At 36.5% G+C, this 19,345-nt stretch overlaps 1 protein-coding gene across 8 annotated transcripts in view; it reads right to left on the bottom strand.

Moving 5' to 3' along the window:
* Positions 1–19,345, bottom strand: part of Fam110b (family with sequence similarity 110 member B) — a 183,640-nt gene that overhangs the window by 143,310 nt on the left and 20,985 nt on the right. The window lies entirely within an intron of this gene.

Raw genomic sequence — 19,345 nt, 5'->3', positions numbered from 1 at the left:
AGAGACAGTGGATTGCTTCAGCCCAAAGACCCTGGCTCTGCATCCTTCCAATCCCAACATGCCCCAACCAAACTTGTCAGCCCTCCCAGCCCATAGAATCAGTCAGTAAATGAAGCCTCCTGACAAACCACAGCAAAATTGAGGAAGGGAACAGAGATTTGTACTTTAGGAACTTGATTCATGTTGCCAAAGAAGAAAATATTACGAGACAAGTACTGGAGCTGTTCTGCCCTCCAAATGCAATCCTGACCTCAGCTCACAAACAGGAACACAATCCTGCTTGTCCTTGGGCTGCTTTCTTCCTGCATGGAGGACAGATTTAGAAGGCTATGCCACCCCAAATTTTGAATACACAATATTTTGTTTTCAGAAAGGGGAAAAAAATGTACACTGAGCAAGCATGTCAAGGACCCAGAAAGAACACAGCTCCATTTTTACAAAGGACAGGAGAAACAGAGGCACCTTGAGGAACGTCCCTTCCCAGGTCTGTTGGATGTGTAACTGCTGTTAACTGTATTTGGAGACACTTGGCGGAATCATGAAAGTGATGTTATCTGGACATCTGGCAACTCAGAGAAAAAGACTGTGGTGGAGATTTCCACTGCCTTCTCCTCTCTCACATCTGCTTTTGTTGGATGCCATCAGCGCGAATGACTGAATCTTTGTTTACTTGAAAGTGGGAGCTAGCAGACAGGGAAGGAAAATGTTCTGGCTGCAATAGATATCTTCTTTATTGAGATTCACTGTATATTTTGCACGGTTAGAGGAGTAACCAGTAGAAAAATATTTTTAAGGACATGCTTGGGACTGTGACAGATGATGGCTAAGAACCACTTCATTCAGATCTAGGCCAGATTCCCAATCATCATTAATTCCGCTCTGGAGCCGTATGTAATGAATGGCACGTCTGAAGTGTATTAGTAAGGATGGAAATCTTGACCTAGATTTTTTTATAGCTTCAGAGAAATAAGACAGAAAGCCTGGCTAATACTTCCCACTCTTCACCCATAAAACTTTCAAAACACATCCTTACTTTGCGTTCCATTGCCTAACAATGCTCAACAATGACACAGAATCATATCTAGTATTAGATTAAAACTGAAATAGAGACACCGAGTTCCATGTCTCTTTTTTGGTTGCTTCTGGATATGCAATTTAAGTCTAACTAAAAAAGGATCATATAATTTAATACTACTTTAGCAGCATTCTTAAAAATTTTTTTGTATAGTTGTAGATGGACAGCATGCCTTTATTTTATTTATTTATGTGGTATTGAGGATCGAACCCAGTGCCTCACACACTCTAGGCAAGTGCTCTGCCACTGAGCTACAACCCCAGCCCCTAGCAGCATTTTATGTATGTTTAAGCCCATTTAAATTCACTGTGGCCCACCAAAACAAAGAAAATGTTTTTATACTGAAATATTTTGCAACCAGTATTTTGTTTTGAACAAAACTTGAATCAAAAATTCTTTTTAATCTTTGTCATTATTTTTGCCTTTTCTTTCTCACGTTTTTTAAGAGGGAAAGTAATGAAGAGCTAGAAAAATTATGCAATTATGATTGCAATGGGAAAAATATTACAAATGAAGAAATTCAAGTTTGGATTTATCTTCAAAATTGTCATGTGAAACTAAAACCATTCCTAATAAAAATAATTCAAAGTAAATATGCTTAAGACTTAGGAACCTTATGGTTACTCCAGCTGGTTAATTTCACAGATGAAGAAATGAAACCCCAGAGGGGTGAAGTACTGTCACATGATTTCCTAGATTCTATTGAACCCTTCTACACCTGCCCCACAAAGGAAAAACAACTCAGGAAACAAATATCCATTAAGGATGATCTCTTTCTAAAAACTATGAAAGCAACTAAATTCTGTGCTCTATTAGGTCATAGCTGATCTTTTATTTCCATAAATAACTAGAAGTTATTTATGGAAATAATAAGTTAAATTTTTTCACCTATTTTAACATAAAACAACAACAAATTATTTTACCCAGCACAAACATCATTAGATGAGTCAACTCAACTTTATTTCAATATAAACCACTTTTTAAAATTTTCGAGAGCAGACTGTATCTTTCACTCCACTGATAAAGCTTAATAAGTGATTAAGGCCCATGAGGAATTTGAAATAAACTGGAATACTCCTAGGCTGTCTAACATAGATACAGTTACTCTAAAAAACACAATTTTCCTCTCTTATTTACAGTCAAATCAAAATAAGTTTTCTACAATCCATTTTTCACTAAATTTTACCGACAGGTATGAAGCAAAAGAAGTTATTCTATAGTCAAAGCAGTTTTTAAACTAAGAATTTCAAAATGACTTAGTATTAGATCCATCACATCAGACAGGACCTGTATTCTGTAAAACTGGAACTCACTCAAGGCACTCGATTTCGCAGTAAGGAGTTTACTATCATGGGTACTTGACTACTCCATTATTTATACGGCACAGTGCTGGTATGCGAGATCCAAACAGCAAGAGAGGGTGCACTGCCCTCTGCAGATTCATGAATGAGGAGGGCTGGGGAGGACCTCCCAGTGGCTCTAGTTTGTGTGGGATGAGTGTGCACGTGGGAGGGTGTGTTCAAGAGAGGCTGTAGTTAATAAATCCACAGGTGGTTTTCCCAGGGACTATGAATTGACAGATTCCAATGAATTAAGGAGTAGAAGTAAGGAAGCAAGGTCAGACAAGCTAAAACAGGCCAGTGGGTGACAGAAGCACCCCTCTACACCTGCCCCTCAAAGCAAAAACAGCTCAGGAAACACTATATCCATTAAGGATGATCTCTTTCTTAAAACTATGAAAGCAATTAAATTCAGTCATGATGAAAAATTTGCAGATTTCCCATCTGTAGATGCAACCAACCGCAGATCAAAAATATTCAGGAAATAAATTTGCATCTTTACTGAATGTGTACAGATCTAAACCAAGACAGTATTAAAAACTACTTAAATAAAATTTACAGCATACCAATATTAAAAGTCACCTAGAAATGATTTCAAATTATGAGAAGATGTGCATAGTTTCCATGTAAATACTGTGCAATTTTATATAAGGGATCTGAGCATGCTCAGATTTTTGTATCCAAGGGTATTCCCGAAACCAATACCCCACAGACACAAAGGGACAATGATAGCTTCCTTATATGTCTTTATATAAAGTCACTAATAACAGTAAAACTCAGTGTCAAACAACCATGTTAAGGTGGGGGGAAATAAGATTTCGATACACATTTTTAACAAGGAAAATAAACACCATGCAAGCACAGAATGAGATTTTCAACATAATTAGTCAGGAAAAAAAGTAAAATAAATCCTTAGTGAGGATTTATTTACATACCATTGCATTTAGATACCATTACAACTAGAATGAATGAATTTAAAGTCTGAAAATTCCAAGTATTTACAAGGGATTCTCATACTGAAACACCATTTGGCAGTTACTCATCTACTAAAACAAATGTTTACCATATGATCCAGCAGTTCTACTCCTAGGCATAAACCCAAGAGAATTTAGACACACAGGTTCCACACATAGACTTGTAAGAAAATGTTAACAGCAGCCTTGTTAAAAAAAAGTCCCAAACTTGCAAGAACACGAATGTCCATCAAATGTTGAATGCATAACCAAATTATGGCAAATACTACTCAGCAATACAAGGGAACAATTATTAAAACATACAACAATATAAATGAATCTAAAGAGCACTACCTATGGGAAAGAATCCAAATACAAAGGACTAAATTTTTTATTTTTTTTTTTACATGAAATCAGAAGGAAGGCAAAATAGCAGCAACTGAAGCAGATCAAGGAATGTCAGGATCCGCATGGGGATGGGACTGACTGGAAACAGGCATAAGAGGAAGTGCTCACGTTGTAGCAGAGGGTACATAACTGTACATACTTGTGAAAATTCATTGAGCTGGGGCTGGGATTGTGGCTCAGTGGTAGAGTACTTGCCTAGCATGTGTGAGGTACTGGGTTCGATTCTCAGCACCACATATAAATAAATAAAGGTCCATCAACAACTAATAAAATATTTTTTTAAAAAAAGAAAATTCATTGATCTGTACATTGAAAATCAGTAAATTTAATTATATATACAAATGTGGTTTAAAACTAACCTCAGTGTCACCATAATTTAACGTGAAAACTTTGTAACTTCATCATTAAGACCTAAAAGTCCTTCAGTGTATGATATTCAACATAACAAAATATTCAATAAGGATTCCAGCAATCAATAGTGGCTAAGTATCCAGAGACCACCAAAAAAGAACCAACAAATAATGCTGCTTACTGTGAAACGAAACTATTCCACAATGCTACTTCCCATGGATTGTAGCCTTACAAAAGATTTCCCAAAAGTGGCCTAATAATACTTAGTTTAGGATCAGTTTCTTCAATGTAAGAGGATAAACTTCCTAAAACTACTGATAATCTATGGAGGGTAACATATGGGAAACAGAAGACTGCCGAAGAAATGAGTTGGAAAAAAACAAGTGTGAATACTTTAAGAAATGTGAGCCACATTAGTAATCAAGTCCAACACTACTTTTAAAAATACACTAAGTGTGCCGCGAGCAGTGGCTTATGCCTGTAATCCCAGTGGCTCAGGAGACTGAGACAGGAGGATGCGAGTTCAAAGCTAGACTTGGCAAAAGCTAGGCGCTAAACAACTCATTGAGACCCTATCTCTAAATAAAAAGCAAAACGGGGCTGGGGATGTGGCTCGGTGGCTGAGTGCCCCCGAGTTCAATCCCCAGGAACTCCCACCTCCCCCAAAAATAAACACTAAGTGGGAAACCTCTTAGCACCCATAAGGCTTTGTCCTTGAGTTCATTGGACACACTTATTTATAATGTAAGACTATAGACAAATTTATCAAAATTATAGGTGATTCAAGATTGAAAATGGTTAAAATGTTGCACAAAAGCTTCCTGTCTAAAGAGCTAAATTGCAACAATGATTTTATAGTATTCATGTCAAATGTCAGTCAAAAAATAATACAACTGTGTTCATGTAACAAATATTTTTGCAGGGCTACCACAGGGTGGTTACTACACTAGTCGGAAAAAGACACGAAGACTGAATAAGAAAGTCCTTACCTATACAAAGTCCATCATACATGAAAAAACAAGCCCTGCCGTCTGTGGTAGAAGTTAAAAATTACTAATACGTGAAAAAGATGTACAAGTTTTGAGTTTGTCCCTCAGCTATTAATAATAACGTAACTATCAGTGAAATTGTAGGCTGAACTATCAGAAGTGGGGAGTTCCAGTCAAATCTATATAAGCAGTACTATGATTTGATCTAATTGATTTATTTAGGGAGTAATGGTGATATTCTAGTGTGATCTCGATGAACCCACAAGTCCCCCATCTAACATCAGCAAAAGGTGCCTGAATCTTTTATCGTGTCACCATTTCTCTACTACCAAATACCAGAGGGGATGCATGAATCTGTACCTACTAGACATTCCCAGCTGATAAGAGTGCTGAGAACTACCAGATCTTGACAAACGGAAACATGTGCAGATATAAGGGGACCTAGAAATATTTAAATCCTCTAGGGAAGGGCCGCAGAGTGGAAGGTAGACTGCCACGTGGTTCTGAGCAGTAGGCATTATAGAGAAGCAATATGGTGTTCCAGCAATTGGACAATCTCACATTTCGATGGACAGCCTTATACAGCACAGAGACCTGGAAGCAGCTACAAATTTAGTTAGGATACTAATATTTAACCTTTGATGTGGTTCCTGGATCATTACCATCCTCACAACTCACCTCCCAACATCCAGGCTTTCAACCTCCATGTGGCAGCCCTCCTTGCCCCTGTCCACAATCCTAACACTCTTCCAGGGCTCTTCTTCACCTCCGGGATTGATGCAAAAATACCTCCTGGATGGCAGACCAGGTCGCCTATGGATCTAACCTCATGCCCCTCCTGTGCTGTGTCCCAGCTATTCACAACCATTGCAAAGCTCGCTTATCAGGCTGCATTTTTCTTGCCTTCATGCTGCGCACATGCCATCTGCTGTTTGAAACACCTCTTGGGTGTCCTGGTGTGAGTTCAGCCCATTCATCCTTCCTTCAGACAATCCCATCTTTTAGAAGCATTCCAAACTTTTACCCCTTCCTCCTTTGTATAACCTGGCACCTTATCTCCATGAAAACATTCCCCCAGATCTAAATATTAGGTACAGCTGTATCTCCCTGCTAACCCATGAGCCTCTGCCTGGTTATATCAATCCCTGGGATTTCGTTCTGGATATGACACTTCATAGAAATTTATAAATGAGTCAGGGATTCCAAGACAGCACAGTTAGCCATACTTTTATGTCCCACCTGGTCTTAATCCATCATGGTATACCAATGTTGGTTGTGCAACAGGTACAGAGTAAGCTCCTGCAAATACTGTTATCTTGAGGCTACAGATGATACAAGGTAAGTACTCGCCAGGCAACTGTGGTGGGGATACAGTATAGGAGCTAAAATGATCCCCAGATGAACACTCTTGGGCATTCTGAAGTCTTCTGGGTTGAATCCTGTTTCTGTGGCACTATGTGACCTTGAGTAACTCGCATAACCTCTTGAAGGCCCAGTCTCTTGGTCTATAACATGAAGATACTGAAAGTCCTTACCTCCAAGGGTCTCTGTGACAACTAGATGTCAATGTGTTAGAAGGACTTGGCAAAGCAATCCACACAGGACACTATCTCCCTGAAGGCCAGCTGACTGCTCCCCAGTGGTACTGAATAAAGCAGAGTTGAGGCTCAATACTGGCCTCTGTTACTACTTACAAGCCTTGGACAAGTCTAACAGGCAACTGGCTTTTTCATCAACAAATGAAAATAATTCCTAGTTTGGAGAAAGGTATTCTAACAAAAGAACATAACTAAAAATGCTATGCACAGAGGAGTCGTTTCTATCCCCCTTTTGATTATGGATCATTAATTTCAGAGCCATCTGGAAAATTTCCTCTTCTTTCCAAGAAAGGCAGAATTGTACAATGAAAGACATCTTCTTGAGGTTCAAATTAAAAAGACCATAATCACCTCACTGTAACGTTCCCCACATGCTGCAAAAGTACCTTTAAAAGAAGCCCTGTAAGTCTCCTAATAATTAATTTATTTACACTGAGCTGACATAGACCCCTGTAAATACAACCTCTGGGTTGTATAAAAAAAGAAAAAGCACAATGAGAAGTTTCATTAAATTTACTCAGATGTAGCCCATCACTTTTGTTCACTGATTCTCTTTAAACAACACTTAGCAAACTCACATATGGTCTAAGAAATCTTTCGTCCAAGACAGAAATTTCTAATAACAGCATGATGGGGGAGCCTGTAAAGTGCTTACTACACCATCAGTCTCACTTATTTATTTTTTTTTAGGATAAATGCACTTGGCTGCACATTAGAATAAATGCACCTGTTTGCAAAGAACATATTTTTTAAAAAGAGTGTTACGTATCTCAAACATTAATTTTTTAACACTCCTAAAAGTGGTACTCAGAACACACATCTTATTATACAAATCTGCGATTTTAAAACTAGCACATTATTAGCTGGAGATGATTCAATTAATAATTTTGTCATCCCTTAAGGTTTCAAAGATTATGAGTCAGTAGCTGGAAATAATAACTCATTTAGAAAAGGTTAATAGAATCATAAAGAAAACCTAGAGTTTATATAAAGTTCACTGCCAAACTGCCAGGATCAGTTGGCACTTAGATCCTGATATAGAATGTAAGCAAGAGTGACTTTGAAATAGTTGTGGGATGACCATGCCATTCTGGGAAGAAAGAAGGAGCCACATTCCTTAAAAATATTTAAATTTTATAACCCTAGAGATTTCCAACATCCAAATGCACTAACAGATATTTTCTTTATGGTCAGCACAGTTTTTCAAAGTCACTGTACTTCTTTATCCAGCAGAAACTATTGAAGAAAACATGTGTTTTGTAGTTAATAAAATGTTTACATGCAAAAATTCCTTTTTAACTTAAATTATAGGAAATATTCCTTTCAAAAAACACAGAAATAAGGAACTCCCAATTGCCTAAGGCATAAGGCAATGATATTTTCAAGGCTGATCTTTAAATGATTATTTTTAAATGACTACTTATTAAATCAATCATTGTGTCACTGGAAAAAAAAATAAAGGTTTTATAATAGTTAAGAAACCAAAGAATATCATGCCAAGAAATTCTGTCAACAAATTTCTGTTTTCCATGATTATAAATTGGCAACTTTCCATCCTGTCCAATACCACTGAAGAGAGAATTCTGATGAATTGCAAGTATCCCTACCCCAACCCTATAAGATTAGGGGCAGGGGTGAAGCTCAGTAGCCTGAGTTGAGTCCCAAGCACTGCACAAAAATTAAAAAAAAAAAATTAATCTCCACAATAAATTCAACATCTGGACCAGGGACTGGGATCACCCAAGCTGTCAGAAAGACACACAGGCTCTGGTACTCCTTGTGCAGGAGGGCTCAGCTTTCTCACACTGATTTTCTGTTTCTTAAGGAACTAAGCACTAACAGCCTGAGCCTAGCTTGTGTGTTTTAGGAGAATAACTGGAGACCTCCTCAGTGCTTTCCAGAACAGGTGGCAATGATGGCAGGCCAGAGAATCTCTACTCTTGGCTTTCCCTAAGAAAAGCTGTTCATCACATTAATAAGCAAGTGTAGAATTACGCCAACATCAACACCAGAATTTGCACAATGTGAGCAAAATGGAATAAAATCTGCTGGACTCTTCTCTTTTCCTATTAAAAACTTAGACATAGATTTTGAGACATCAAAATCTATCATATTTTTAAGTGTGATAAATACACATTGCGTAATATTTGTCATCTTCAACATTTTTAAGTGTGCCATTCAGTGCCATTAAGTACACTCACATCACCACCATCAATCTCCAGAACCCTCTTCACATCTTGAAAAAAACCTCTGTACCCATTGAACAAATCTTCCCTTCCTCTTCCCCCTGCCCTGGCCACCACTATTCTACTTTCTGTCACCACTGACTACTCAGTACTTGGTGTAAGTGTCATCATGTAGTGTTTGTCCTTTTGTGGCTGGTTTATTTCACTCAGCACAATGTCCCCACGCGTCCTCCATACTTTAGTGTGTGTCCAGGGGGCACTGAACCTTCAGGATAGAGCCAGCTACATATCACCAACAAAGCCCCTGCGAATGGACAGGCTAAATATAAAGGATTGCATTTATAAAAACAATAGTCTGACAGCATCGATAGCACCCTAGAAGGCTGCTCACTGGTGCACCCCAGAACCCCTCAATGGCAGAACCAGCAAGAGAAGTATGTGAGCTGGGCTACAAGGCGCACCTGTAACATAGGTAAGGGTAGCGTTTCACTGAAAGTTGAGGTTCCACATTTAACATCTGTCGTATATACCCTGTCTTTAAGGGCTTCAAGGAAGTCAATATTGATACAAGTAAATAGCCAAGAAAGAGACAGTATATTTCAAACTACTGCCTTCATTACATTAAAGGCAATTTTGCTATCTTAATGATAGCAAAGGATGAAAACCCCTTATCTGAAATGATTGACATCAGAAGTGTTTCAGATTTCAGATTTTTTTTTTCAGATTTGAGAATATCTGCATATAGACAATGAGATTCCTCGGTATGGGAAAAAACTCAACACAAAATTTATTATGTTTCATATTACCTTATACACATCGCCTGAAGATAATTTTATATAATTTGAATAATTCTTGTGCATGAAATGAAGTCTGTACACACTGAAGCATCAGACTTTTGACACATTTTGGCATTCAAAAGATTTCAGATTTTGCAGCGCTTAGACTTTTTGGATTAGAGATGCTCAGCCTATACTAAATTGCATGATTAAAAAAAATACAACTCACTCTATAAAACTCTAGCATTTGTCATATGATCCTTTGTAGCATTCTTTAGCTGTTTTGTGTAAGCCTTACTTCCCCAACTATATTACATATTTCACAGAGTCTTTGAATTCTTTCATATTTATCATGCTCCACTCTCAAATAAACACTCATAGTAGATACTGAATAAAATACTGCTGATTGATCAGTAAGTGGCTGAGCAAGGTGGCTTTTAGAGTTTAGTGTGCAAAGGTATACATTTTGTAGTCAACCCCAAACTAAAATCTCATTTCTACTCAGGGTTGTTCTAAATATGAAATAATTTACTTACCACCAGTAAATAATCAAATACATTGTAACCACTTGTAGTAGTAATGCTAATCAATTATATATATTTATCTTTTTCATGTTTTCTGACCTGCTACATGTGATTGGGAGGTTTCATAACTAAAATCAGTGTTTCAAGACAACTCCAAAAGAAGAATGACTGGTTTTACTTTTTATTCCCTTTTAGATATTCAGTACTGTTGGCAAGGACCTTTCACCAGTAGTGGCTCATTAAATTAGCACAAATATCACAGATTTTAGACCTGGATAAAATAAAGATTAGAAGAATGTCACATATGCAATTGGACACTGATCATCAGCCAGTGTGTTCCACGAGTGAAGCCTAACCAGAATTTGGAAGGGAAGAGAATTCACTGCCACTTCATACTTTTGGGGCACATGCTTTAAAAATGCATGTGAGACTTCCATATGCAATAAGAATAAGGAGCAGATGAACGGTCTGGAATCTCATTGTTATAAGTAATTTCATTGGCACAAATAAAAATGTACCTTCCTATGGGTCAAGCAAAGAAGTCTTGATGACCACAAGAAACAAGTCCTCCCTCAGAGAGCTGAAAACCACATCAGTTTCCTTATCTGATGACTGACTGTACCAGAGGATTGAGCCCACATTTGAGGCAACAGACAGCCCTTACAGGATGGTTATGAACAGGAAGGCTGGCCTACAATCTGAAAGAACAACAAATACCAAAGCTTATTACTTTTACTAAAAAGCTTTCTGATCTATCCCACCTGCCCAAACTGTGGGTAGGTTAGAGATCTGAGAGAAATTATGTGACCCATATAGTCTCATCATGGTTCAATCAAAAGATCTAAAATTATAGTTCAGCCCTCTTCCAGCTGAAATATTGACAAATAATTTTTAAAAGCCTCATTACGTGAAGTAAATATAATTAAAAGTACAACTTGAACCTTAGCTTAACTCTTAGGAATCTGAATGTGCAGCCCCTTACCCTAATCTCCATTAAAAAAGAGCTTGTACCGTTGAGAGATGAAACAAAACATTATTATATGGAGTGTGTGTGTGTGTGTGTGTGTGTGTGTGTAGTCTCTACTATATACAGGAACATAGTAAAAATAATTACAAAACATTTAAACAGTAAAATATGATCCATAATTAAGAGTGAACATACTCAATAAGCACAGAATTACAGATGACTCAGTTAATGAGATTAGTAATTAAGGAGTTTAAAACAACCATAACAAATATGTTAGAGAGTTTATTGGAAAATATGCATCTACTGGGAGAAGAAATGAAATATTTTAGGGTAGAAATGGAAACTAAAATACAACTAAATAAAATCTAAGACTAAAAGTAACAATATTTGAAATAAAAAATTCCCTGAATGGGCTTGCCAAGCAGATACTACAGGGAGAGAGATACCTGTAAACTTAACTTTTCCAAATTAAAGACAGGTAAAAATGAAGTATCAAATGATTTGCAACATAACATCAAACAATACAAATTTGAATAACTACCTGGAAAAGAAGAACTATAACAGTAAAATTATTTGAATTTAGATTTAAATTTAAAATATTTGAAGAAATATGGATGGAATATATAAGATTTGAAAAAATTCCACCCACCAACTAAGAAGCTCAAAGAATTTCAAGCAGATAAATACAAAGAAAAAACTCACCTATCAGAGCCTAACTTCTGAAAATAAAACACAAGTGTTTTTTTTTTTTAATAAAATGAAAAAAAGAGGAGGCTTTATGTACAGGGGAATAAAGAAAATGATGGCAGCCAACTTCTCATCAGGGAGGCCAGAACAGAACAACATACTAAAAGTACCCAAAGGGGGGTGGGGTGGAGGAGCTGATAACCTAGAAGTGATAGAGGAAGTTCTTCAGGATGAAGGAAAATAATACCAAGCAGAAAAGCCCAGATCTATAAGAAGGAATAAACAGCACAGAAATTATTCGCTATAAAGCAAAGAATTAATGTAAGATTTCTAACACATACAGAATATATATAATGATAGTATAAAGGACAAGAGGAGAATAAATGGAAATACACAATTGTGGGATTCTTACATTGAATGCAAAGTATGACAGTATAAATTCAATTTAAATGATGATTCTATATCTGTATATAATATCTACATATCTTATTATAACCCCTAGATCAATTAGTAAACACTTAATCAGTCCAAAATGTGGCAGAAAGAAAGGAACAAACAGATCAGACAAATAAGACACAAATAAGAAAACAACAGATATGAAAGTCAACCATATCAACATGTTATAATAATATCTACGTCAATTACACTAAATGTAAATGTACTAAATGCCTCAATTAAAACAGAGTTTGGCAAGAGTGGGTAAAATAACAACACCTAAATAAAGGCTTATATGCTATCATAAAAGACACATTTTAACACAAGGATGAGGTAAGCAAAAAAGAGAGTGGTTGTGTGTGTGTGTGTGTGTGTGTGTGTGTACGCACTCATCTTAAGAAATCTGGTGTGGCTATACTAATATCATATTAGATAGACTTTAAGACAAGAAGGAGTCCCAGAGATAAGGAAGGAAAATTACATAAGGACAGAAGAATCAATTCTTCACAAATACAAAGGAGTTCTAAACATGTGTACCTCATTTTAGGACCTCTGACTACATGACTAAATGACCGAAAATGCAGAATTAAAGAGAAACAGACAAATCTGCAGAGGTAGAGATTTTTAGCAATCTGTACTCAATAATTGAAAGAGCAAGTAGACAAAAAAAAGGATAAAGATATGAAAATTGTACGTACATTTATTAGGCATAATAAAAACATAAGAATGATTAGCATGCACATTATTTTCTTCATATTCTATAGCCCATAAAATGAACATAGAAGTTGAACATTTTGTTCTTCAAGATAAAATGATTTTGAAAATCATATGTAAGGAGTTTAGAACAGTACATTATGAAATACAAAGCAACCTTGAAAAAACAAAGTACACTTTTTGAGTAGTTCTTAGTAATTCTATTCTTGATGTTCTCTCTCCAGTACTAAGGAACCCTAGGACATTATTACTTATCTGAGCTCTATTATTCAAGTATTTTTCAGCTTTGGGTTCCAGTACCACTATTAAATAACTCATTAGCACCTTTCAGCTTACATATGAAATACCAAATCAAAACAAGTACTAACTATGAAATCAAATGAAAGATCAAAGTCCAAATTGTTGATTTCCAAGATACTGAGGCTTATAGGTCTCTTCCTTCACAATTTATTTTGGGGATGCTCTAAGAATCTCTTTAAAGAGAATATGGGGCTGAGGGAACAACCCAGTGGTAGAATGCTTGCACAAGGTCCTGAGTTTGAGCCCCAACATCACACAACAAAAAAAAGAAAATAATTGTAATGGCCCTCAGAGTTTTCCATCCTTTGGTCTTCACGTACCTCAGCCCATACAGAAAAACCGGACTCCTCCACCCTCATGGATTGATGCCAAGTTCAAGCCAAATGCAAAGCTCTCAGCTTTGCCCATAGGAAACAGCACTGGAAGCGCCTGTCAGCCATAAAGAAGTCTAAGGTGGGGTCCTAAAATCTTTTCTTTAAATATGTGTTCCAGTGATTCTTATGAAACACTCACTTGCACATTAATTGTACTTTCAGGTTTCCACAGGAACGTAGGTCAACACTCAGTCCTGCTATTCAATGACCACATGATCTTGTGCAAGTCTCTGAAACTTCCTCAACGTCTCATCTAGGATATGCAGAAACATCCATCTAGCAGGATCTATTAAAGCAGTATGATGTCTTAAACCAGGAAGATGCTTAAATCTTTGTTGAAGGAATGAGAAAATATGCATGGAGGGCAACATGCACAGCTGAAAGTAGGACTTCACAGGACGAAATCCAAAATACCTGCCACTCTAGGTTTCTCTGCCCCTAGTTTCTTTGCCCAAATGAATCACATGCTTCACCTGACTGCCAGTCTAAACGTTCAAGTTCTCCCGCTATGCCATGCTGTTTCATGCCTCAGTCCCTTGATTTGACCTGTCTCCAAAAATTTCCCCCCTTGAGTGTCTTTCCTTCATCCCTACTCCCAGCCCTGCTGTCCACCTAGATAACACTAACTTCCCTTACAAGGTAGGTGGATATGACTCAGCTAAGCTCTGGTCTTCAGGAAAGCCTTTCTGGACACACTCCTTCTTCAACTTTGGCTGAGCACAGGCTGCCTCCTGCAAAGTCTTCTCCTGAGCCCAACCCTCTCCCTGGTGGCTTCTAAGCTCCCACGTGGCAATACCTGAAGCCTTTCCAGGCACCTCAGGAAAAACTTGCTCAATCTGTGGAATCAGATAGCTTAACTGGCCTGGGACATTATGAAAGATATCCCTGGACAAGAATGCGGCCTGTAATGGAGACCATTCAAGCACTACCCCCAGGCTCAAGATGGGGAGGAACCAAGCTCACCTGATCCAATAACCAGCAGCAACTCTCCAGCCACCTCAATGAGTCACCCTGGATGTGGAGCCTCAGCCTGCCCAGATGCCCAATGACCACAAACCAAGCAACACCTTGGCAGCAACCTCCACAAAGACCATTTCCAGGGAAGATGCCCTGCATTCTCACATAAAGATGATATAAGGAAAAAAAAAAGATAAGGAAACTGATACCATTCGAATGGCTAAGTTTGGGGGTCATTTCTAATGGAACAATAAGTAATGCAGATTGTAATTAAATTCCTAGTTTTCTTTTTGCCCGGAATAAACTCTTATGTTTCATTGATTTAACAAATCATCAAAGCAGCATAGTGAACACATGTTCTATTTCCCTCCAGCCACACTTACAAAGAGAGACATTAGATTTCTCAAAGGCTAAAATTGATTAAAAGATACTCCAGCTAGTTTTGTTTTGAGAGAGATTCAGATTAAATGGGTCAACTATATAATCAAATTATAAAATAGAAGGAACAACATAAAAAGAAACAATTCAAAACTCAAGGAGTTAAATTTGTTTCCAAATAGGACTTCTATAAATTATAGAATATATATTGCACTAGATTTCACTTGAAATCCTTATAATTTCTAAAAATCATGTTTTAGTTCAGGAAGGTATTAATACTTAAGGGCCTAAGGCTAAATTTAGAAATTATCATTATATTCCTCCAAACTTAATCAACATCATACTTACCTGTATCCATTTCTATAGAAATAAGAAAAATATTCCAAGGTTTACATATAATATACCTTAACACAAAAACCATGTAAGCTATGCAAAAACAAAGAATATCAATTGATCAGCAAAAAACATTAAAATTCTAAAAATATTATTTGATAAAATTTATTTTTTATAATAATTTGTTATACATGACAGCAGAATGCATTACAATTTATATTACACATATACAGCACAAGTTTTCATATCACAGTTTGTATATAAAGTATATTCACACCATTCGTATCTTCATACATGTACTTAAGGTAATGATATCCATTAATTCCACCATCTTTCCTACCCCATGCCACCTCCCTTTCCCTCTCACCCCTTTGCCCTATCTAGAGTTCGTCTTATCCTCCCAAGCTCCCCCTCCCAACCCCACTATGAATCAGCCACCTTATATCAGAGAAAACATTTGGCATTTGGTTTTTTGGGATTGGCTAACTTCACTTAGCATTATATTCTCCATTTACCTACAAATGACATAGTTTTATTCTCTTTTATTGCTGAGTAATATTCCATTGTGTATATATGCCACATTTTTTTATCCATTCACCTACTGAAGGGCATTTAGGTTGCTTCCAGTTTATCTACTGTAAACATTGATGTGGCTGTGTCCCTGTAGTATGCTGTTTTTAAGTCCTTTGGGTATAGTCCGAGGAGAGGGATAGCTGGGTCAAATGGTGGTTCCATTCCCAGTTTTCCAAGGAATCTCCATACTGCTTTCCATATTGGCTGCACCATTTTGCAGTCCCACCAGCAATGTATGAGTGTACTTTTCTCCCCACATCCTTGCCAACACTTATTGTTGTTTGTGTTCTTAATAGCTGCCATTCTGACTGGAGTTGAGATGAAATCTTAGAGTAGTTTTGGTTTGCATTTCTCTAATTGCTAGAGATGTTTAACATTTTTTCATATATTTGTTGACTGATTGTATATCATCTTCTGAGAAGTGTCTGTTCAGATCCTTGGCCCATGTATTGATTGGGCTATTTAATTTTTTGGTGTTTAGCTTTTCAAGTTCTTTATATACACTAGAAATTAGTGCTATACCTGAAGCACAAGTGGTTAAAATTTGCTCCCATTTTGTAGGCTCTCTATTTACCTCACTGATTGTTTCTTTTGCTGAGAAGAAGTTTTTTAGTTTGAATCCATCTCATTTATTGATTCTTGAGTTTAATTCTTATGCTATAGGAGTCTTATTAAGGAAGCTGGGGCCTAATTCTATATGATGGAGATTTGGGCCTACTTTTCTTCTAATAGGTGCAGTGTCTCTGGTTTAATTCCTAGGTCTTTGATCCCATTTAGTTGAGTTTTGTGCATGGCAAGAGAGAGGGGCTTAACTTCATTTTGTTGCATATGGATTTCCAGTTTTCCCAGAACCATTTGTTGAAGAGGCTATCTTTTCTCCAATGTATATTTTTGGCGCCTTTGTCTGATATAAGATAAATGAAATTATATGGGTTAGTCTCTGTGTCCTCTACTGTGTATCATTGGTCTACCAGACTATTTTGCTACCAATACCATGCTGTTTTTGTTACTGTTGCTCTGTAATATAGTTTGAGGTCAGTATAGATATGTCACCTGCTTCACTCTTCTTGCTAAGGATTTCTTTAGCTATTCTGGGTCTCTTATGATTCCAGATGAATTTCATTACTGCTTTTTCTATTCCTATGAGGAATGTCACTGGAATTTTGATTGGAATTGCAATAAATTTGTATAGTGCTTTTGGTAGTATGGTCATTTTGAAAATATTAATTCTTGCCTATCCAAGAACAAGGGAGATCTTTCCATCTTCTAAGGTCTTTCTTAATTTCTTTCTTTGGCATTCTGTAGTTTTTGGGGTAGTTTTTCCTCATTTCCCTTTCAGAAGATTTGTCACTGATATACAGAAATGCTTTTGATTTATGGGTGCTGATTACTTTTCTTGCTACTTTGCTGAATTCATTTACTAGTTCTAAAGTTTTCTGGTGAAATTTTTTGGTTCTTCTAGGTATAGAATCATATCATCAGCAAATAGTGCTAATTTTGAGTTCTTCTTTTCCTATCCATACCCTTTAATTTCTTTCATCTGTCTAATTGCTCTGGCCAGTGTTTCAAAAACTATGTTAAATAGAAGTGGTGAAAGAGGGCATCCCTGTCTTGTTCTAGTTTTTAGAGGGAATGCTTTCAATTTTTCGCCATTTAGAATGATATGGGTTTAGCTGGGGTTTAGCATAGATGGCCTTTATGATGTTGAGAGATCTTCCTGTTATCCCTAGTTTTTCTAGTGTTTTGAACATGTATGAGTCCTGTATTTTGTTGAATGCTTTTTCTGCATCAATTGAGTTGATCATATGATTCTTAAAGTCTATTGATGTGATCAATTACGTTTATGGATTTCCATATATTGAACCAATCTTGCATCCCTGGGATGAACTCCACTTGAGCGTGATACACTATCTCTTTGATATATTTTTGCATTTGATTTTCCAGAATTCTACTGAGAATTTTTGCATCTATGTTCATTAGCGATGTTGGTCTGAAATTCTCTTTCTTTGACGTGTCTTTCCCTGGTTTTGGAATCAGGGTGATATTGGCCTCATAGGATGACTTTGGAAGTCCTCCCTCTTTTTCTATTTCATAAAATAATTTTTAGAGTATACATATTAGTTTTTCTTTATTAATCTTGTAGAACTCAGCTGTATATCCATCTGGTCTTGGGCTTTTCTTTGTTGGTAGGCTTCTAAAGGTGTCTTCTATTTCATTGCTTGAAAATGATCTGTTTAAATTGTGCATATCATCCTGATTCAATTTGAGCAACTCATATGCCTCTAAAAATTTATCAATGCCTTCGATATTCTCTATTTTATTAGAATATAAGTTATCAAAATAATTTCTAATTAGCTTCTGTATTTCTGTAATATCTGTTGTGATATTTCCCTTTTCAACGCGTCAGTGATTCGAGTTTTCTCTCTCCTTCTCTTTGTTAACATGGCTAAGGGTTTGTCAATTTTATTTATTTTTTCAAAGAACCAACTTTTTGTTTTGTCAATTTTTTTTCATTTGTTTCAATCTCATTGTTTATCTCGGATTTCAACTATTCCCAGTCTTCTACTGCTTTTGGTGTTTATTTGTTCTTCTTTTTCTAGGGCTTTGGGATGTAGTGTTGGGTTATTTATTTGTTTACTTTCTCTTCTTTTAAGAAATGAACTCTATGCAATGTACTTTCCTCTTAGTATTGCATTCATAGTGTCCCAGAGATTTCGATATGTTATATCTGTGCTCTAATTTACCTCTTAAGAATTTCTTAATCTCCTCTTTGATGTCTTTTGCAACCCAATGTTCATTCAGTAACATATTATTTAGTCTCCAGATGAAGCAGCTTTTATTTTATCATTGAGTTCTAATTTCATTCCATTGTGATCTGATAGAATACAGGGTAGTATCTCTACTTTTTTGTATTTGTTAAGAGTTGCTTTGTGGCATAATATATGGTCTATTTTAGAGAAGGATCCATGTTCTGCTGAGAAGAAAGTGTATTCATGTGTTAGAAGGATGAAATATTCTATATATGTCAGTTAAGTCTAAGTTATTGATGTGTATTACTGAGTTGTATAGTTGCTTTGTTGCACTTTTGTTTGGAAGATTTATCCAATGGTAAAAGATGTGTGTTAAAGTCACCCAGAATTATTGTTTTGTGGTCAATTTGACTCTTGAATTTGAGAATTTATTTGATGAACATAGATGCTCCATTGCTTGGGGCATATATATTTATAATTGTTATGTCTTGTTGGTGTGTCGTTCCCTTGAGAGTATGAGATGTCCTTCTTTGTCCCTTTTGATTAACTTTAGCTTAAAGTCTACTTTATTTCATATGATAGAAACCCCTGCTTCCTTCTACAGTCCTTGTGATTGGTGTGATTTTTCCCAATCTTTCACCTTCAAGTCTGTATATGTCTTTTCCTATGAGTCTTTT

The sequence above is a fragment of the Marmota monax genome, unplaced genomic scaffold (genome assembly GCF_021218885.2).
Source record: "Marmota monax isolate L192 unplaced genomic scaffold, Marmota_monax_Labrador192_F-V1.1 WCK01_AAM20220418_F8-fsc00044, whole genome shotgun sequence".
NCBI lineage: Eukaryota > Metazoa > Chordata > Mammalia > Rodentia > Sciuridae > Marmota > Marmota monax.
This window is presented reverse-complemented; position numbering and strand designations above follow the sequence as displayed.